This window comes from Ambystoma mexicanum, chromosome 9, assembly GCF_040938575.1.
Source record: "Ambystoma mexicanum isolate Mex_15411 chromosome 9, UKY_AmexF1_1, whole genome shotgun sequence".
NCBI classification, from domain to species: Eukaryota; Metazoa; Chordata; class Amphibia; order Caudata; family Ambystomatidae; genus Ambystoma; species Ambystoma mexicanum.
Window position 1 is genome coordinate 1,293,824,246 of NC_090931.1, and position 22,159 is coordinate 1,293,846,404.

Here is a 22,159-nt window from a genome sequence, read left to right on the forward strand (position 1 = left end):
GATGGAGTATTTTGCACTGTATTAACCTTAGCTTGGCATCTATGCCTATTTTGCGGGGAAACATCAGGGCCTCCATCCACTCCTCTGACTCCAGGGGGCCCACCAGGATCTCCCAATTCACTCGCAGGTGGGTTAGGTCCTGAGCCCCGAATGCAGTAATCGCCTGATACAGTGTTGAAGTGGATTTTGCTAGGATCCTTGCGTGTAGTACATTGACCTCGAGGGGTGAGCTATTAGGGATGTCTGAGAAGGTGGGGAACTGTGTGCGTAGGGCGTGTGACAGTTGCATGTGTCGGTATATGTCACCGGGAGGAAGCTCAAACTCCTCTTGTAATGTTGCGAACGGTTTGAGGTGTCCGTACCGTAGGACCTCCATGAGGGTCAGTATGCTCCGGTCCTCCCAGCCAGGGAATCGGCACATAGTGACCACCTCCGGGATGTACCCATTGCCCCACAAAGGTTGGTACAGCGTTGGTCGCCCCTCCCACCCATGTGTTGAAGTGCCTCCCTCCACACCAGCCGTATCTGGCGTATAATTCCTGGGAGGTTGGCCAAGGCAAGGTCAGTTCCGTATACGACCTGGAGGGGCATACGTTCCCCCATGCATCTAATCTCGTTACCGACATGTGGGAGAGCAGGATCCGCGTGGAGCCATTTGTTCAAGGCACCTAGTTGTGTGGCCCAGTAGTAGGCACGAAGGCAAGGTATACCCAGGCCCCGGTCCCAAACCAATTGCTGCAGCGTGGTCAAGGCGATGCAGGGTTGTTTCTCACCCCAAAGAAGTTTCCGAAGGATGGAGTCAATATTGGAGAAGGTCGTGGGGAGGATGTGAATGGGGGGCGTTCTGGAGGACATAAAGGAACCTTGGGAGGGAAAGCATTTTAAACAGGGCGGCTCTGCCCAGCAAGCCCAGAGGTAGAGATTGCCAGTGAGTGACGTCCGTTTCCAGCCTGCTCACCACGGGTTGGAGGTTAAGTCGAAGAAAGTCCTCGGGATTGGGGGTCCTAGGTAAACAAAACTCTGAATGGACACTGAGTAGGGACAGTGCGGCGGGATCGCATCCACCCCGCCCTGGAGCAGAAAGAAGATAGTTTTCTGCCTGTTGATTTTAAGCACGCAGAACTCGTGGAATTCTGTGAGGATTTTGGTGATCTCGGGGCATGAGACCCTAGGGCAGCTCATGAAGATAAGCAAATCGTCCGCGTAAAGCGAGACCCGATCCTCGCCTCCCCAGGGCCGTGCGAATCCGAACCATGCCGGGGACAAAATCGACTGCGAGAAGCGCCAGGGGCTCTTTGATGTTGGGGGTCTGGCTGATTGCAAATTGGACCCTGCGCAGGTTCATCCTAGTAGACTTGGCCGGCATGAGCCCACACTGGTCAGGGTGGACCAGGGAGCGGATGACCCCTAGCATTCTGTCGGCTAGGACCCGAGCAAGCACTTTGGCCTCCCCATTGATGAGAGGGATGGGTCTATATGAGGCACAGAGGTCCGGAGGTTTTCCAGGTTTGAGGATCACAATGATGGTGTCCTGCCTTAGGTCCTCTGGGAGCATGCCATTGCTACGGGAGCCCTGCAGCATACGGTGCATGTGGCCTGCGACCATGTCACCCATTCTGCGCCAAACTTCGGCGGGTAAGCCGTTAGGGCCAGGGGTTTTACCAGGCTGGAGCTGAGACAGCACAGCGACCACCTCCTCCTCTGTGATTTCTGCCTCCAGCGCATTGGTCCGGGCTTCGGAGAGCCTGGGAAGAACAGTGGCATCTAGGTAGTGTGGGGGCTCCTTGGCGGGCGTGCTATCCCTGGAGGCGTAGAGGTTCTGATAAAAGGCTGCAAAGGCATTCGCTATAGCTGTGTGCGTCTGGTGCAGGACCCCTCCGGACCCCTAGATGGCTCTGACATGTCCGCGGGCGCTGTCCCGTCGCTCCAGCCAGGCCAGCGTCTTAACGGCCTTATCGCCCATGGCGTAAATCTGACTACGTGTAGTGAAGTGGGCGGTCTTGGCGTTATCCCGGGCCCGGTTCCGAAACAGCCCCTGGGCCGTAATCATCGCCTCTTTAGACTCTGGCATACCGGAGGATAGAAATTCCTCTTCCGCCCTGGCCGCAGCCTCTTCGTTTTCAGAGATTTCTAGCGTTTGGCGGCGACGGTGTGCAGTGATCAGAGACAGAGCTTCCTCTCGGAGCACCGGCTTATAGCCCTCCAAGAGTGTGACAGGGCTGGCTACGGATCCTTCGTTAAGGGTAAAATAGTCGGGTCGTCTTTTGGACGAGGCCTTGACACACCTTGGGAATACCCAGGTAGTATGAGTTAAGTCGCCAGGAGGTGGTCCGAGATACAGTCTGGCGAGGTAGGTGGCAGTTTTCAGCGACTATGACATATCCCGGGGAACAAAAAGGTGGTCTATGCGAGACATGGAGTTATGGGCACTAGAGAAGGAGTAGCATCTGTCGGTGGGGTGGAGAGTGCGCCATGCGGCCACCCATCCCAACGCAGATGCAAAGGCGTAGAGTTTGGTTTCAGTGTCAGGGTTTCTATTGCCCACATGCGTTCTGTCATTATGGATGTCCATGGCCTCATTAAAATCCTCATCGTGGTCGGGGTCGCAGTGTTGGGTCTAGGTTGCAGAGTCTTTGTTGTTTGCCACTCTTCCCCTTTCCCCTTTTGGCCTTAGGCTTGCGTAGCACGGCTCTGGATGGTCACTAGAATGTCAGAGGGTTGTCCCCTGGGTAGCACCTGGGCAGATGGGACTCCCCCAGTCTGTCAGCGCCCTGACTTGAGGGCAGCGTTCACATTGAGATTTGGTGCGGTTTATGGTGCAGAGGCTGGTTACAGAGGTATTGCAGTTCTCAGGAGGCATCTGTCTGTCTGTGGGCTAGGGGCCAAGGCGCACTGTTGGAGTCATGGAGGGTTTGCGCTGATTGCAGGTGGTGTCCGGGCCCTCACTCGTAGATCATTCCTTCCGCCTCCCGTGCTCTTGCCAGGTTCACTGTGTGCAAGCCCAGAGACTTATATTGTTTGCCCCTTCATGCCAGTTGACCCCAAGCGTGCGCGACTTGTCTCCCCCTGCGCAGCCGCTTGCTGTGTTCGCCCACACTGAGGGTGAAGGAGGGGGGTCAGCACTCACAGTTGCCTTGTGGGCCTGATCCTCAGGGATGCAGTAGCGCCTGTGTGTAAGCTGCTGTTGGGGGTCCTGGGAGCAAGTCTTTTCATCCGCGTGGATGCGGCTGTGTCTCCTGCTGCCCGTCGGGCCCACGTGCAATGCAGTCCCCCCTGCCACCCTCCCCCACGGCCGCCGCGTGAGGCGGGGGAGATGGAGGAGAGTGGAGAGGCCTAGGGCCCAGTAGTCTAGTGTGCAGCAGATAGATCCCCCAGTATTAGCACAGTTGTGCACCAAGCAGTTCATTAGTGGCTTGGTCTGGCCGTGGAGGTGGTCCCAGGAGACTTGCAGAGGATTTGCGGGCCCCCAGGTATATGGTGCATTGTATTTGAGGCTCTGGGGGGGGGGGAGGCACGCCAGCACCGCGGTGCCATGATTCCAATGCGATTCCCTTGCATCAGCCTTTAATGCGAGTGGGGAGGTGGGGCTGGCCTATGCCTCCCTTCCTCCGCCTCCTCTCCAGATCGAGCTGCACGGGTCAGCAGGGGCAGCCAGGGCACAAGGGGGCCTCTGGGACACCCGCAGTGGGCATGCGGCAGGTTGAGCCCGGAGCGGATCCCACCTCCAGAGCGGCACCGCCAAGTCCTCTGAGGGCCGCGGGGCCAATGGTACGAATTTGCATTCCCCTACTCCGATTTCGGGCGGGGCTGTGGGGACTGATCTGTGGGGTGTTCCAAGGTGCAGGTGGTGATTCCTGGAAGGTATGCCCCTGGGAGGGGTCAGGGTAATTGAGGATATTTATGGCGACCACCGGGAGCTGCTGACTACTCCGTCTGCATCTGCTGCTCGCGCATGCGCAGTCCAAGTAGTGCATTGCTGGTCATGTTTAAAAAAAACTCAATGCCACTATGACCGAATGCCTCTTCATCATGGGAACGAGTTGCTAGTGACCTATCATGATGTTGATACAAGAACGGAGTACCGGGTGGGTCCAGCTCTCTACTCTCCACCTTGCTCTTCTGCTTTCTGCTGGACCTGTATTTGATGGTTATTCTTATATGCAGAAGACTGCCAAAGTTTTACATGTCCACATTTACTTTTTCAAATCTATTGGTTCTATGTCCGATGACATCGTGCCCTTGTTGAGGATCTTGTTTGTCTCTTGGATAGATTTGGGTGTGAAATGCTGGTTGATAAGAAATTCAACCATGTTTGGTGCCCTAACTAAAGCAACTCCATTTGCTTCCTTTCGTTCATACTTTACATTTCAAAATTTCATGCTTTAATTATATCGCTGTGCCCCAGGGCCAGTCAACTTATCTTGCTGACTTATAATTTCTGGAGGGGACCAGGAACTTCCAGCCATTGGGTGCTGCATCTGAAAGTTCCAAAGCACTTAGGGCTTTTGTTTTGATGGATGGCTTATCTTCATCCACCAGTTAGGGATCCACACCAGATAAGAAGCTTGCCCTAACTATAATAATTAACTGCCTGAAGTAGTCAGGGCAAGCTTCTTCTTATCTGTCCCCTAACCCTAGATAAGCAGCCCACCAGCACTGTCTAGGGCTAGGCACCACACGATGGATTAGATAGTATGGTTGGAGGGCAAGTAATGTTGTAATTTAGAGTTTTAGAAAAGAAGAAGAAATGTAACCACTGACCTGTTGTAATTTGTGTGATAACAGTTGGGTATACCGCCAGGCATAACACCCACATTTGGTCCCTTTATTTGTTTTGTGATCCTTCATTTTCTTCCTTGATAAAATGATAGCAGCCGTAAAGTGGTGCGGTCTGTGTGGTTGTGCTTTTTGCTACCCCTGCTGGCTCCTGTTGGTGTCTCCTGACTTGGCTCCACCTCCCACTTTCCAGAGCTTTTGTTTAAAACTCAGGAATTCCGCAAAGCGGTCGCAAAATTACCGTAAAGTTGGCGGTCTGAGGGCTGTGACTGAAGCTGATCTCAAGGACTACGCCAGCAGGTAAAGAGCTTTTCTTTTTCATCTTTCCCCTGACTCACTAAAATGGGGCGATCTGGATTGAGAAGCCGGGGGAGGGGGAGATTAAGAATACCATGAGAAGAGGGGGCGTGAGCAGCTACGGAACGATGCGGACGTGAGCCTTCGAGCTCCCGGTCCCGCTGTATATATTCTACTTAAAAAACCTGTCAATCGTGTCAAACTGCAAAAATAATCGGATCAACAGAGAGAGGAACTGCCGCCGCACATTATGGGACAATATCGCAGCAAATAGTGGAATATTGAGGCGGAGAGAGGACAAAGAACTCCCTGAGGCGATCCCGGGAAGTGCTCCCAAGATGGCGCCGCACTACGCGACACGGACGTGAGCCGTCCGACGCTTCAGAAAGTTCCGCTCGGGAGGTGGCCTCGGTGGAAAGGGCGAGTACCGGGAAGTGAAGACCCAAGGAGACCCCAGGCGAGAGGTGGGTGCAACCGGGCCGTAGTACACGGCGGAGCGCAGGGCGGAGCTGCGTGTAGGCCAGCTGGGTAGGGCGAGCCGATTCACCTCTGGCTGACACCCACCCGCTGCGCAGAGTGGCGCTCCCCCCCCCCACCCACCAATGACTCAAGAGAAAGAGGTGGTCCCACACCTGAAGCGGGCGCCCAAGAAGACAGCCCTGGTGGAGGGGGCCGCGGATGCGGTGGAGACCGCCTCAGGCTCCATTCAAAGCTGGTGCCGTAATACGGCAGAAAACACAACTCCTCTGATCTCCGTGGAGGGCGCACAAGCCGAGCGGGGGTAGACGCCTCCTTCAGCAAGCTCGGCGACCAAGCTGGAGCACACGGACACCTACTGCGCGCCGCATTGCTGCACCATCTCACTGAAACAGGTGGGGAGCCAGCTTGGGGGGGGTCAGAGGTGCCTGGAACCAACGTTCACTCCCAAGCCAGGTCACAAGCCTTAGCTGGCACACAGTCAGAAGGGGAAACCGCCTTGATACGACATCTCCTACCACCGAGGGCTGCCGCCACAAGCTAACATACCGGGTGCACGCCCAAAACACGGTGCACGCTCGAATGTAACGAGGGGGTAGGGGACGCCAATATCAAGCACCCCAGAGGAGGGAAACTGGGCACCGGCAACAGACCACACCAAAGACTGCAACATCTCTGCAAAGGTGACGGCGAGTGCGGCCCATCGGACCCGGTGGAAGCACTAGGACGGGCCGGATGCACCGGCAGACCATGAGATGCAAGGACCTTCCGTGTAAGGTAGAAAGACGCTAGTGATCGCCAGAGATAGGCGACAACAAAACACGGAACCCCAATCCGGGCACGGGTGGGGCTACACTCACTGGTCGCACGCACAGGCCTCTGCCATGGGAAAAGAAAAATCTAAAAAAGCGGGAACACAGAGCAAAATCGACCAGTTCACTACGGCCGCAACAAACGCACCGGTGGTGCATGATCAAAGGGAAGCAATGAAGGAGGAAAGAGAAGCAATATCCCTGAAAGACATTATGGCAATCCCCGACTCACGAGCTTCCATGGAAAAAAAATAGATGGAATAAGTGTGGATGTCTCACTACTACGCAACGATCTCCAAAAGTTAACTTCCTGCACCGGAGAGGCCGAACAGCACATTTCTGGGACGATGGCCTGAGGAACCTGGGGCAGCAGCTGAATAGAGCTACTTCCCATCTAAAGGTACTGGAAGCGAGAGTGGATGAGGGAGAGGGCAGATCGAGACGGAGCAATGTGCGGATCCTAGGCTTGCCCGAAAGGGCTGAAGGCGACTGTATGGAATTGTTTCTGGAACAGTGGCTCACTGACCTGTTCGACCAAAAGAGTTTCTCTCGATAGAAAGGGCCCACCGGACGCCCACCACCGGGGTCCCCACCGCACACGGTGGTGGCAAAGTTTCTAAATTACAGAGATCGGGACGCTTTGCTGCAATTGGCACGCACGAAAGGCACGATAACACATAATGGCTCCAGGATTGCATTCTTCCCAGACTATACAAGAGAAGTGCAAAAGGCAAGGCAATCATTTGAGCAAATCAAGAAACACCTGCGCTCTCTGAATGTTAAATACGGTCTAATCTTCCCAGCCCAGCTGAAAATCTTCCATAAAGGAACAACGGTCCACTTCACCGACCCTAAAGAGGCATGGAAGTGGGCGGAATTACACATAGATGGCGACTGGAGACCGAATCGGAGAAACAGAAATGTACACCTTGGCAATCCACCGGCCAGAGAACCCCTCCCCCACCAACCACCGTATCGGGATGACATCTTCCCGCCACTCGAGGGGGAGGGCTAAGATAGGGAACAACGCAGCAGCGACTATCCAGACAGCGGCGCCGAACTGACGTGGGATCGGCAACGATCGAAAGCAACGCAGCAAGGTATTTGACATAAATTCCGTGGATAGCCCATTAACAGTGTGGGAGGCATATAAACCTGTACTAAGGGGGGGGAACTCATCTCCTGGATCACAGCCCATAAGAGATCACAGATTGAATCACTCCGGGTAGCTGAAGTGCGAGTGCAAAGGGTAGAGGCAACTCACCTATCCCAGGGTCATCCAGAATCTCACCGTGCACTACAACTAGCACAAAAACAACTACAGAATGTTGCCCTGGATAATGGCAAACAGGCACACACAGCGATGCGTGCCAGAGTGTACGAGACCGGGGATAAAGTGGGCAAAATGCTGTCATGGCTGGAAAAGCGAGATGAGGGGCTCCAACATGTCAGAGCGATTAGGTTGCAGGAGGACACACAAATAACGGCGGATCGGGACATCGCGGAAGGGTTCGCAGCCTATTATAAGGAACTTTATGAAGCACCAACCTCCCCCATTGATACCACAGCCATATCCGGAATCGCCCTCCCCTCTTTGACACCCGATCAAAGAGCCCTGCTAGAAACTGACGTTACGGAGGATGAACTGTCTGCAGCCATGGCAGATCTTCAAGCCGGGAAAACCCCGGGACCCAACGGTTTCCCGGTAGAGGTGTGGAAGAAAGTAGGGAACAAACGTAATTACAGCACACTTACTGAAAATGTATGAAACCTGCCGCAGCAAAGTGTCCCTCCCACAAGACCTGAGACAGGCCATCATAGTGGTAATACCCAAAACATATAAGCCCCCAGACAGATGCAGTTCATATAGACCTATTTCCCTCGTTAACACCGAAACCAAAATCCTAGCAAAAACACTAGCCAACAGGCTCCAGCAAATCATACCCTACTTAATCCATCCGGATCAATGTGGGTTTATGCCGCAAATATCCACGCGGATGAACATACATCGATTATACACGGCAATAGAAAATGCGACCACCATCCAGGGCCCACTTGCCCTGCTGGCGGTGGACTTTGAAAACGCGTTCGATTCAGTCAACTGGGAAGCGATTTGGGAAATAATGCAGAGAATGGGATTTGGGCCCCAATTCATGAGCTGGGTTAAACTACTGTATAAATCTCCATTAGCAGTTACAAAAGTGAATGGTCACGTATCGAGCCCCTTCGAAATAGGTAAAGGGACCAGACAAGGATGCCCACTGTCGGCTGTGATATTTGCGATAGCGATCAAACCACTTGCGATAATGTTAAGAACCAATGAAACATGGAAGGGCTTCCGTTGGTCAGAAGCCTGGGAAGACAAAGTGTCCTTATATGCAGATGATTTGCTTGTATACCTGAGTGATCCAGTCAGATCCTGCCCTATAGTGACCAAATTACTGAAGAAATACGGCTCCTTCAGCGGCCTGCGAGTTAAATGGGCTAAATCCACTCTGTTCCCACTAAGGCAGGAAGAAGAATCTATTCCGCCCCATTGCCCCTACCAGGTGGAGAGGGAACAATTCAAATACCTAGGTATACTAATAACGAATAATCTGAACGACTATATTCCCAGAAACTTGTACCCAGTGATGACAAAACTCGCGGAAGATGCCCGACACTGGTCATCCCTTCCTCTGACAATACTAGGCAGAGCAGCGCTCTTTAAAATGATGTCCCTGCCCCGGCTCCTATATGTATTACAGAATGCCCCAATATATATTCATCCAAACGTATTCAGGAAAATAGATCAATCACTCCGAAAGTTGCTATGGAATGACGGCCACCCGCGCATAGCACTCGCCACGCTCCAAAGATCCATATGGGAGGGCGGAATAGGGCTGCCCCGAATGCAGACATACTACTGGGCCAGCCACTTGACAAAAGTGAATGACCAACTACATTGGGACACAGCCGCGCCGCATAACAGATCATTAGAAGCCAACACTCCTGAGAAACCTGTTATGCAATACCTTTATAAGAAAAGGGCCCGAACAACCACCTCCAGTATGCGAGCACATATAACGCAAATTTGGGCAGACGCACATAAATTCGTGGGATAGGGCGACAAACTATCGCAGGCTCAGCCATTGTGGAATAATAGAAACCTCCCCGGTGTATGCACGCTCCCCAAATGGCCGAACTGGTCTCAGCATGGATCGCTCACATTGGGTGATGTCGTGAAAGAAGGCAATATAATCCCATTCGCAGAGCTGGCGCTCCGCTTTGCACTTCCCCAAACTGAACAATACTACTACACCCAACTGCAACACGTGCTACAGGGCATCCTCCCCGATGTGACCTCCCTGCTGGAATATACCCCCATAGAGAGGAACCTATTCCCTGAACGAATCACCCACAAAGTGACATCAGTCTTGTACAGTGCCATAAATTCCTTTGGCACGACAGATCTGCTAGCGCTACGGACCAAATGGGAGGCTGACGTGGATGCTATACTACCGGAGGAATGGGTCATGGCACTGATGTTCCCCAGGGAGGTAGCCATATCGTCAAGACTTAGGCTGATTCAGTTAAAGATACTACACAGAGTATACTATCCTAGGGTTGCCCTCTACAAATGGGGAAGGATAAATGATCCAAATTGTCTGCGATGCAAAACAGAAGGTGGTACCTTCTTCCACATCCTGTGGGAATGCACACGCATTCAACTATTCTGGGAGGCATGCTGTAATGAACTATCCAGAGTCATGGGCAAAACGGTTCCTAGAGATCCTAAGTTATTACTGTTGGGAATGGACAATGAAATTGAATTGTCTAGATACGAAAAACTGTTTTTGTTCACCACTACTGCACTCATCAAAAGAAACATCGCTCAAAAATCGGGATCGGATTTGACACCGAGTTATGAACAATGGAGGACAGATGTGGACGTTTGTGTTGCAATGGGGGTATACTCGGCCAGAGGATGCCCCGACTAAAGCCCAGAAAGTATGGCAAAAATGGGAAGACACCCAATGAAAGGTAACTTTGGATAAATGGACACCAAGATATGTCGAAGCACCCCCTGACACTTATGGTGCTCGCAAGACAGTGGAAAGAAATGTAGAGCCCGGGTTGGGACAGGTGGACTCAACTCTAAATATATGTGTGCAACGGGGGGGAGACAGTCATTGACCTTAACCAGCATTGTGCTTGTATTGTTTGTTCATTTGTTTGTTTATTTGTTTAAAAAGCAATAAAATATGTTCTAAAAAAAAAGAATACCATGAGAAAAACCAAATTAGCGCTACTGAACAAACCTGTTCACACAGACAGAGGCCAGACCACTCTCAAAATCTATCCTAAAGCCGCCTCCAACTAGGTTTCCTTCCAAGAAGACGTGATCGTTGATGAACTACTAACCAATCTAGTTCAAACAAAACCACAGTTCACTCCACACAAGACTTGAAATCCTCTCCCTTGACAATCAAACTAATGCCGAAGGCCTTCCTGCCCTCTGTCAGGGGAAAGAATGTCCTGATAATGACGGACAACACAGTGGCCATGCATTACCTCAACAAGAGGTGGTGTAGGGTCACTACCACTGTGCAGAGAGGCAATGCATCTCTGGTACTGGTCAATTCAAGAAGGCATCTCCCTATCAGCAGTTCACCTAGCCGGGTAGGAGAACACCACGACGGCGGACGCTCTGAGCAGGCAGAGCACATTCTCCCACGAGTGGGAACTAGCTCAGAAAGTCCTTCAAGAGATCTTTGCCCTTTGGGGAACCCCTCAAGTAGACCTGTTTGCGACTGGGATCAACCGGAAGTGCAAAAGGTACTGCTAAAAAGAATTTCCTCCAAGAGGAGCTCTAGGAGACGCATTCTTGGTGGATTGGGAGTTCCCACAGCTATACGCGTTTCCACCGATCCCCGTCATTTCTCAAGTAATCAGGAGGTGAAGACGGTTCGGAAGCCGAATGATCTTAATTGACCCAGATTGGGCCAGGAGATCGTGGTACCCGGACCTTCTGGATATGTCCATCTGTCCTCCGATATGTCTTCCACAAAGAGAGGATCTTCTCTCGCAAAGGGAGGTACAGGTTCTCCGTCCAGAGGTTAACACTCTCAACCTTCACACGTGGTTTCTGAAAGGTTGAGATGCAAGGATTGGGACCTCCCGGATGACGTGATGGAGGTGTTGCTTTCGGCAAGAAGGCCAGCAACAAAATCTCTGTACCATTGCCGCTGGGATAGATTTTGCGACTGGTGCAGGGAAAAGAATATTGATCCTTTTCTATGTTCAACTCCGGATGTGTTATCTTTTCTCCTATCATTAGCACAAAAAAGGTCTTAAATATGGAAAGCGCTGCCAGGTAACCTTTAATGGTCCCAATATTAAGCGCTGTTCGGAAAAATGCTCCTACTTCAAAATTCCCTTGATAATTCAATTTGTAAAAGGGCTCACAAACGTGTTCCCACCTTCTTCCTTTCAGGTTCCAGTTTGGGACCTTAACCTGGTTCTTATATTTCTAATGTGTGCCCCATTTGAACCATTGCACACATGTCCATTGAGGTTATTAACCTTGAAAAGCATATTGTTGGTTGCACTAACATCTGCTCGTAGAGTGAGCAAGTTGCAGGCACTTTCTTCCACGCCACCCTATACCGTTTTCCACAAGGACAGAGTTGTGTTGAGGGTAAAACCCTCTTTCCTGCCTAAAGTTGTATCGGATTTCCATTTGAATCAAAAAATTGTTCTGCTGGCATTTTATCCCCCGCCGCATCCCAGGAAAGAGGAGGAGAGGCTCCATAGATTGGACTTAAGCTTTTATAGTTCTAGGTTCTCCAAATTGAGAGAGGACGACCAACTCTTTATTGGATACTTTGGACGAAAATTAGGACAAGCTGTTACTAAACATACTTTGTCAAGGTGGACCATCCTTGGTATTTCAGAATGTTGCAAATTGTCGGGCAAGGACCCACCAGAGGGTTTGCAGGCTCATTCTACCAGGGTCATAGCCTCTTCCGCAGCCCTGCAAAGGGGAGTACCCATTAGATGCATTTGTGATGCTGCAACATGGTCATCGTTGCATTCATTCACCAAGCATTACTGCTTGAATGCTTCCCACGCACAGGATGTCGCTTTTGGTAAAGCAATGCTTTATTCTGCCTTATAAAAGATTGTTTAATTTTAAATTCTCCACCCTCTTCCAATCCTACTTACTGCTTTGGGAGTCTATCAAAGATGAGGAATACGTTGGAGGACACAATCCAACGAAGAACAAGTTACTTACCAACTGGTAATGTTCTTTCGACTGGATGTTCCTCCAACGTATTCCTCATCGCCCTCCCATCCTACCCCTCTGTAGAATTTCCTATGCTGTTACAGCTTTCGTTCTCGCAAGACTGACTACTGCCGGCCTATACTAACAGCAACACGAAGAGGAGTGGGGAAAAACAGAACTGAGGCAAACGGTCGCTGTGCCTGCTACTTATACCACCCGATGACGGCACCCTTGACGGAGGCCTTCGAGGGACATCGACTCGACGCAGGGAGCCCTCTGCCGAAAATGTTTTCTGAAGCAGCCAAAGCTGCACATGATTATCAAAGATGAGGAATACGTTGGAGGAACATCCAGTCGAAAGAACGTTACCAGTTGGTAAGTAACTTGTTCTTTTTTAACCACTTGGCGCCCCGTTGATTTTGGTGCCTTTTCCTCCTATGGCGAGCCTTTCAATGCAAGTCATCAGATGCCTCCTCCCCTGACTCGCCAACTGCGCTTGCTGACTTACTTGAGGAAAATGAAGACATTCAGGCTGCAGCAGTCGCCGACTTTTACAGTTCACGCAAAGATAGAGCTGGCCTACACCACATGCTGCTGGAACTTGATGACAGGATTCACCTGACATCACCCACGATCTCGGCTCTGAACATGGTGCTAAGCTCCTTCGTTGCTCTTTATGATCATATTCACTATAAAGTAAAAGATCAAACAAACTATCTTAATGCAATTGCACGGAAGTTAGTTATTATGGGAGAGATGTTATGTCCCCTCCCGCTGCTCTCGCCTGTTCGATTCTTAGAAAAACAATAGGAAGGTCCTGATTTAATAATTCTTCATGATTCAGTTGCCTTGGTCGAATCTACGAGCCAAATTGCGAGTGCAGCGAGCACAACACCCTTAAGCGCCTCTACAATGTTGCAAAGGTCTGACAAAAGAGCATGCCACGCGGAATCTGATAACCATTCGCCCAAAACGCGGAAGCCTTCACTGAAGAGTCTGCGACCACGCCCTCTGAAAAAGAGCCTAAAGCCTACAAAATTGCCACTGAGGAAAAGAAAGCTCCTCAGTAAGTCTACGAAATTTCTGTCTACTGTTAAGTCTTTCTTTGAGAAAAGATTGTAAAAGATCATCAACATGAACAAGGGGTGATTGCTGCAATTACACCAACCTCTCCTGAAGTAAATTCTTCTTTGTCCTGCCAAGTAAGAACCCCTATGATAATCTTGGTTTGCCCCCAACAACTTTCCATCTACAGATGGCTGCTCCAAAAACAATTGACGCTAAAGCAACAGACCACTGCGCCTTGGCAACTGCTGTCTCAGCTGGCGCCCAGCCTAAGTGTTCTCTTGAGCAGAACCTCGGGCCAATCTCTAACCAATCGCGTCTGCTATCAGGTAAAGAATCCCAGATCACAGAAGAGAAATCATTGCCTCATCTGCCATCTTGTAAAAAAGGCAAATTTCTTACTTTCTGTTCCTGGGTGGACCATCTCCCCAACCTCTGTGAACAGGGCTCTACTTTCCGTCAATGTTGATGGAGAAGAAGACCGTAACTTGGATGCCTGTGATCACTCCACACATGTTAACTATGAGGAACGCATTGACTCTTGTTCTACTAATACCAACGTAGACATGAGGTCCCTCTTAGGCAAACTATATTGGCCCCGCTTGAAACTTAGTCCAGAGACTAGAAACTTTGCTGGCCTAACGATATGGGTGGGAAACTCACAATATGAGGCGAATTATGATGGAAATGCATCCTGCAGGTGTGTATCTGTGGCCGCCTGTGTTCTTCATGGCGCCAAAGGAGCTGACTCAAATGGTAATATCCGTCCCGACGAACTAACCTTTGAAAAGGACCTTGCCTCGCGTCCAACGCTGCCTTCACGCCACCATGATGATCGGCTGGCACCAACCAGCGACAAGCTCCTGTGTTTGCGATTTGCTCAGTCTTTATCCCATCAAGAAAAAAAGGATTCCAAAAAGCTAGTTATGATCTGCAAGCATCCTGGAGCCGTGGAGGTCTGTCTGAACAGATCAAACGTTCTAACCATCTTCGCTGAAATTCCTACATTACGATCAATTTCATCTTTTGACATTGAAAGAATTCATTTTCCCAACCATCTGCAAGCTAACAAGCGTGTAATTCACTTTGCCTCAGATGGGCCTAACCCTTGCCGAAAAATCCAAATTTGGAAACCCAGGCTTTAACATAGAAAGATGCAATGAGCCAAAATAGCCTCACAATGAAGCCTGCAATATTGTGTTGTATTCAAACTCGGGCAACTCACAAGCGCTGTTCAAGGGCGACAATTTACAGGGCAAAGAGGCCACTGGTGCCCAAACCTATGTCCACTTTCACTTGCCTGTAGCTCAGTGAGACAGAAACTATAGCTGATGCAAGTCCTGAAGCAGTCAATATTGTCAGCCTCTCCCTTCAACTTGTCAGCTGGAACACCCGTGGATTTGTACACCTGCATGACAGCGCTGAGGCTGGTCCCATCTGAAGGTTAATACCATATTGTTCTTTCAGGAAACCTGGTTAAGCTAATGTCCTTGCGTGGACGGCTCTGACCTCTTATCAATCAGCCATGTCTGGGGAAACAGGAAGAACCTCTGGTGGGTTAATCATTGCAATTCGAACTGGGCATGCCCTGACAGCCACGAAGATTGCAAAAACTCTGTTTGGTGTTCTGGCTGTTGAGAGGCACTCTGACAAACTGTGTGCCCCTTTACTCCTTGTAAACATATACTGGCACAAAGGGGTAGCTGATTTGGACAACTTCTTAAAGACTCTGCACACCTGCATCACTCATTGGAGGACGTCAAACAGGGTCTGTTCCATCTTGGTTGCAGGGGGCCTAACTGCGGACTGCCCCTGTACACTATCCGATGACGAACCTAACAGAGTAAATGCCAGTTGTCTCCCTTTAAAGGTTCAAAGGCTGTGGTGGGCCTAGATTGGGCACTTAACATGCGCAGCTTAGATTTGTTCATGGTCATCTGGGTTGACCCATAGACTGGCTTAAGAGCACCCACATGGCATAGAGGGACTAGTTATTTGACCCTCGATTACATATTTGTAGATAGTCTTTTATTGAATGCATGCTCTGACTTCAGTGTCTTTAAATATAACTGGAGCAACCACAATATGATATAAATTAAGATCGATGTGATTTATGCCACAGTCACCACACATGGTCCTACTAATCTTAATATCTTGCGTTGATCTCATAAAACCTCAAATAAACCAAATAAAGACCTTAATGTCCTGTTGCAACAAACCACATACGAAGCGAAACCTACTTGCTTTGGAGTCGATAACTATGCAAAGACCAAATTATGATCTTTGTCTAAAAGCTTATCCGACGGGCCCACAAAGGTTAATATCAAGCCAGGTGATCACTTACATCAGTATAACAAACATCTTGCTATAAAAAAAGGAGAATCCAGAAGAGCGATTAGGTCAGTTAAGATTTCCCAGAGCAAACAAGCCATCAAGACCTGCACGAAAAGACTTGTAAAGCAGAAATACAGGAACTTATGCAAGCAAATTAAAGCTAAGGTATTACAGAAAGATGCTGAAATAATTCTATCTTAAATGGGAAATAATTTTGTCTCTTTTGGGAAACCGTGACTGCAGTGACTAACCTCCAATCCTGTTACCAGGTCAATGCTGTCCCTGAATCCTCCTGGGTTTCCCATTTTAAGTCTCTTTACGCAAGTAACACTCTTGCGAGGAATGACACCTATGAGACACAGAGCACCCTTGTTTCTGCTCCACTGATCCCAAAACAAGATCCTGCAGAGACCTTGATATAGATAAAGAAAGCAAAATCCTTAGGGGCGCCTGACCCAATTGGCCTTTCCATAGATCTATTAAAAAAAAGACCCATTTGTATGGTCCATTATTCTAACCATTCTTTTTGCAAGTAATATTGACACAGCAATGATTCCGGTCTATTGTGGCCGGTTGCATATTGTTCCCATTTACAAGAGGCGAGCAGTCCGATCCCTTGAATTACAGACCCCATCGCTCTACTGGATGTCGAAAGCAAGATCTTTGCATGAGTTCTGTTAGTTCCCCTGGAAAAATGGGCAAAGAAGACGTGCAGATTGAATTGCTTCCAGACCGGCTTTAGACGCTGCCGCTCCACCAATATAAGTGGAGCCGTGCTGTGAGAATTACAGATTCAGCCTGGGGTACTCAAAACAAAAATATCTATGTCACGTCGATAGACCCGTCTGCAGCATTTGACAAAGTAGACCGTAAACGGTTGTGGTCTAAATTAGCCAAATGGAGGGGTTCCCGAAGGCCTTCTGTGCTTAATCATCTGTCCATATTCTAATACAGCCATCTGCATTAGATTAAATCAAGATGTAGATCTTTCACGCAGTATCGCAAAAAATCAAGGTCTCAGAGAAGGATGCGTGTTAGCCGCTTAACTTTTCAATCTTTACGTCTCTGATATCGGAGAATTCCTTAAGCCTGCAGCACTAATTCCCCCCCAAGTTTGGCACCTTAAAAACATCATGGTTCGCCTATGCTGACTATTTTCTTCTCTTCGACCAGGCCAAGATCGGCATGTGCAGGTTACTCTTAGCACTTAACTATGCAAAGGAGAATGTCTTAGTGATTAATCCAGAAAAGTAAAAAATGATGGTGCTGTCATGTGCTCGAACACACAACTATGGTAACTGGTTGTTGCAGTTGAAGGAATTCGAAGTGGCCCTGAGCCTGACATACCTAGGTTTCCACTTCTCGTCAAGTCCCAGCTTTGCTGCAATACAGGTTCAGTAATCTGTAAGGCAAAAAATATAACTAATCAGCTGTCTTTCATTGACGGAAAATATGGAATTTACTCTATTAAATCAACCCTAAAATTTTATATAGAGATGGTAATTCCAAAGTTGACCTATGGGATGGAATTATGTCCCAATAAACCTCAATTCTGCTTAGTTACCTTAAAAAATGTGGGGACAGATTTTAGGAGTTCCCAATGCGGTACCAATAGCGGCATAAGATTTGAACTAGGCCTAGTTTCGCTAAAAGCCCATGTTCAGTGGCAGATGCTACTCTGATATCATAAATTTCTTAACACCTGCCCAAGATTCCTTATATTCAGAAGCTCATGAGGTTTGTCATTGCCTCACAGAACCCGGTTCGCCTGGCTTTCTCTTGAAATTGAAAGCTCACTGCGACCTGATACTTTCTGTCCTAGGTCTAGACACTGTGACTTTGAAATTTACACTGCCGAAGGTTAAAATTGCATTATAGGATCAAAATTGGTATGAAACAATCGATGCACTGCATGGCTTTGCCTCTTTGCAGCATCTGTCACACGAATATAAGCGCAGAGGCTCGGTTGCCCCCTTTCTTGTGATGTTTCCAAACAGATATTACCCTCTACGTTGGAACCTACTCCATACTAAGGAGATCCTGATCAGGAGGGGTCCATCGACCCTTTATCCTTCGCAGGTAGACACTGTAATGACATTGAGATCATAGAAAATATCAAACATTTGTTTATGGACTGTCCAGGCTTGCATTTCGAAAGCATCTCCTACTTTACTGAAACTGTGGGTGCCAACAATATTTCGACCTGACTAAATTGTGGAAAAGATTCTTGAACCCAACATCATTAGCTGACACTGTAGCTGTCGCTGCATTTGTAAAATCATGGCAAATTCAAATGTTCAAACAGCAGTCTTAAATGGTGAAAAAGCTTATCTTGATTACTGTAACTTGCATAAGTTTGTTTATGATGCTATTTCACTAAGTGCATTTTTTGTTTTATTTTTTCTTAAAGGAACATGTAATTGCTGTTTGTATTATTGCACTCTTTTATTTCCATTTTATCTTCTTTTTGTAACGGTTTTTTATAAACCATTCACAAATTTAAAAAAACAATTAAAAAAATGATAGCAGCACTTGATTCTTCCTTTGCTCTCACTGTGGATCTCTAATGGCATTTGACACAAGGATTCAAGATTCAATTCGATCAGCCCCTGTTTTACATGCTTAAGCCAGGGTAGTGAGTGTTTGGCCTCCCTCCAAGGGCATAATGTGCACAAAGGCTTCCCTAGTCCTGGGTGCCCCAGGTCCTTGCCCAATGCATCAATGGTTTAATTCGCACAAGATCTACTAGTGGTCTCAAGTCGCACTCCATAAATAACATAGCGTTTGGTGTGCTTGTAGGTAGCAGTGGAAGTGACTTAAGGAGTTTGCCTTAAATGACTCTTAATGCCTGCGGGTTGGCATACCCGCATATCACTTCCCATAAAGGGCTGCAGCTATAGCTTGCATTTTGGCAATGTTAAGAGATGGTGTAATAGCCACCTCTCCCCCATGGCGAGCAGCACACTTCCTAATGCTGCCACTGTTCTTGTACAAATCTACACTAGCTTTGGTCACCTGAGCTGTCCATACATCATTCTCAAAGACGTGGATGAACAGGTAGTCCTAAAAGAAAATCTGCTTCAATCTGTAGCCATCAGTTGCTATTTTCAGACTGGAATGTCTACAGACTCTGGGCCTGAAACCATATCCTTGGTTGTCTCCTTGTTAATTTCTAACCTAAGCGGTTTGTGTTTCCTGATGAAACAGTCCAAAGTAAGTCTTAGCCCCATAGTTAAAGTTGACGGCAAGACAGCATCGTCAGCGTAATAAAAAGCTGGTACTCTCATCGCCTAATCTAGGGGGATCCAAACAGCGGACTATCGATTTCTCAATTGCCTCATTTATATAGATGCAGAAAAGGAGCAGGGCCACGGCACACCCCTGGCTCACACCCTTCTCTACATCTATTTGATTGGTCGTCCCTCATCCACTCCCCCAACGCACAACCGCCTTCTTGTTAACACATACATTTTTAATGATTTCCAATAGATGGCTAGGAATTCTTCTCCTCTCATTGACCTGCTGTAACTTTCCCCCTAGGTACGCCATCAATTTCTTTTTTAAATCTACAAATATTGCGTTGATCTTGCTCTTCCTAAGGGTCCGGTATTTGGACAAGATTAGATGTAAATAAAAATCCTCATCAACTGCAGTTCTCCCTGACTGAAAGCCAGCCTGTAAAATGAACATTATCTGAGTCCGCTCAACTCTGCAAGTATTTTAATATTAAATGAGCAAAAATCTGGCCTGATGCGTCCAGAGGTGAATTGGACGATAGTTCTCGGGTTACTCCCTACCACCCTTTTTGTAAATCGGGACTGTTTTGGCCACACGCCAGGATTCTATTGCTACCCTAAAGTTGATTGCTGCATTATACAAGCGACAAAGCAGTGGAGCCCAGACCTGTTTTTCATCCTTTTAAAGGTTGTTTGGAATGTAGTCGGGGCCTGGAGTCTTACGAGCACTCAAAGCATCTATTGCTTCCTCAACTTCATTAATCGTCAGGCTAAAGCTGCAACTCTCTACAGCCATGATACCTTCGACTAATGCATCTGTCGCCAAGGTTGTGGATGTTAGCACCTCAGGGTCCCTATACAGTCCTTGGAAATATTTCCTCCACATATCTGGAGTGATGTTGCACATTATCTCATTATCTTGGCGAGATTCAACACTAATGAGTCCCCTCTTTTGGTCGCATCAAGCAGATCGTCCCACTTTTGCCCAAGATCTTTTTCTTGCTTTTAGTTACATATTTGTAATTGGCTGTAAGGGCACGCAACCTTGGTATCGCCTGCCAGGCAGAGTGCAATTTCTTTCTTTGCGGCCCGACATTCTTTCATATCCACCATTTCCCCTCATTGCTATCTGTCTATGTTCTACAATTGGACGTGTTGGCAATAGATATATGCTTTTGGCCCCAACATCAAATTCTTCAAGAACACTCTGGTCTGTGCTTCACCCTGTGTTAAATGTTCTCCATATTACAGGTTATAGCATGATGGTTTACAGTCATTAGCCAACACCTTGGCCAATTTGAGCGAACCATGAGCATTCCCACCACCTATAATAGGTGTAGCCCTGTTTACCACTGGTACCCTATTGCCGGCACTCGCACAGAGCTGTAATGTACCCATCAAAGGCAGCTCTCTTGGTGGTTCAGTACTACAAATCTACTAATTTTGTGGTTTATAGTTAAAGTTTCAAATACAAAGTTTCGAAATGCAATACTTTCGAAACAAAAGGATCAGGAAAAAAATAATCAAATGCACTTTTTTTTGCGGGGGGGGGGGGGAGTCTCCCACCAAACCCCCGTTTTTTGGGGAAAAACCACAAATTGTTCCTATACCAAACCCCCCAAAAAAATACATTAAAAAAAAAAGCATTCGGTCATTTTTTTTTTTTACGATCCTTTTGCTTCGAACGTATTGTATTCGACCCTTTTGTATTCGAAATAATGACTGGACACCAATTTTTTCGCAATCTCCTGCTGTAATTAGAAGGAAATCAATCCTCGATGAACCGTCGTGGCCAACGAGGGTAGCTTTGGTGGGTTGATCTTGGCTAACACAGCCATTGACAGCTCTTAGGTTTAGCCGAGGCAGTCTCAATGGCCTGCTTGCGATTCTTGGGTGGATAATGTGCCCCCAGGGGCGGTATCTTCCATGCTAATTCATGCTCTTCCCACATGTCTCTAATTCTCTCAGCAGTTCGAACTGTAAATTAAGGTCACATGCAACTAGAATATGAGTACCTGCTCAATTAAGCAGTTTTACATCTATGAATATGTTCCTGCATTAATGTTAAGGTTGCTAAGCTTTCCCCCATTGTAGATATTAAATATTATAGAAAATATTTATTAATTGTGCATGGTGTAGACCGCTTATGTGGCTAACATGAAAAAACAAGGCATGCACCATTACAGGGGATCCCTACAAACGATATGCCTTTCTGCCCAAATATAAATTGTGATGTGCGCATATTCCCTGCATGGAGGCCAATACATAAATCAGATTTTCCACCATGTTTCCTGCTCAATGGGGGGGAATTGCCAAAATGTGCACAAATGCAGGAAAAACAGAGGAACGTTTCTGTGGATTTTCAACCATCAGTGTTTATGGAGAAACACAAATTGAGTCCGTTTGTGGTGAAAAAATATGAACACTTACCGTCTATTGCCACATATGTTTTCTATATGTTACTATCTTATGCGTTTGTGGGCTTGCACTTACAGCACGCAGATGGTTTGTTTGCAACTCTGTGGAGTTCAAGTGCCTTTTTTTAATCACAGTATGTATGATATCTGCCACCCTCTGGAAGCTCAGTGTAGTGTTCACCTTGATGCCTCAAGGAGCTTGCTTTAATATCATTCTTAAGGAGAAAACAATGACGCAATTGGCATCTCTGCATTTCAGCCATGGGTGCAGGACATACTAGAGAGAATAATAGAGAATAAGTTCAGTGAATGAAACTCGTGAACACGATTAGACCTGGTTGATGTCTTTAGACCTGCAGTATACGATTGCTTTATTTTTCATTTATCATTTATCCTGGTGAAGCATGATGCGACCAGCTTTAATATAGTGTATTAGTCTTTTTTACAACTCGCTTAATCCCGGAGACCACTCTATAA

General features: G+C 47.9%; 1 protein-coding gene across 3 annotated transcripts in view; it reads left to right on the plus strand.

Moving 5' to 3' along the window:
- Window positions 1–22,159, plus strand: part of ZNF148 (zinc finger protein 148) — a 569,671-nt gene that overhangs the window by 276,402 nt on the left and 271,110 nt on the right. The window lies entirely within an intron of this gene.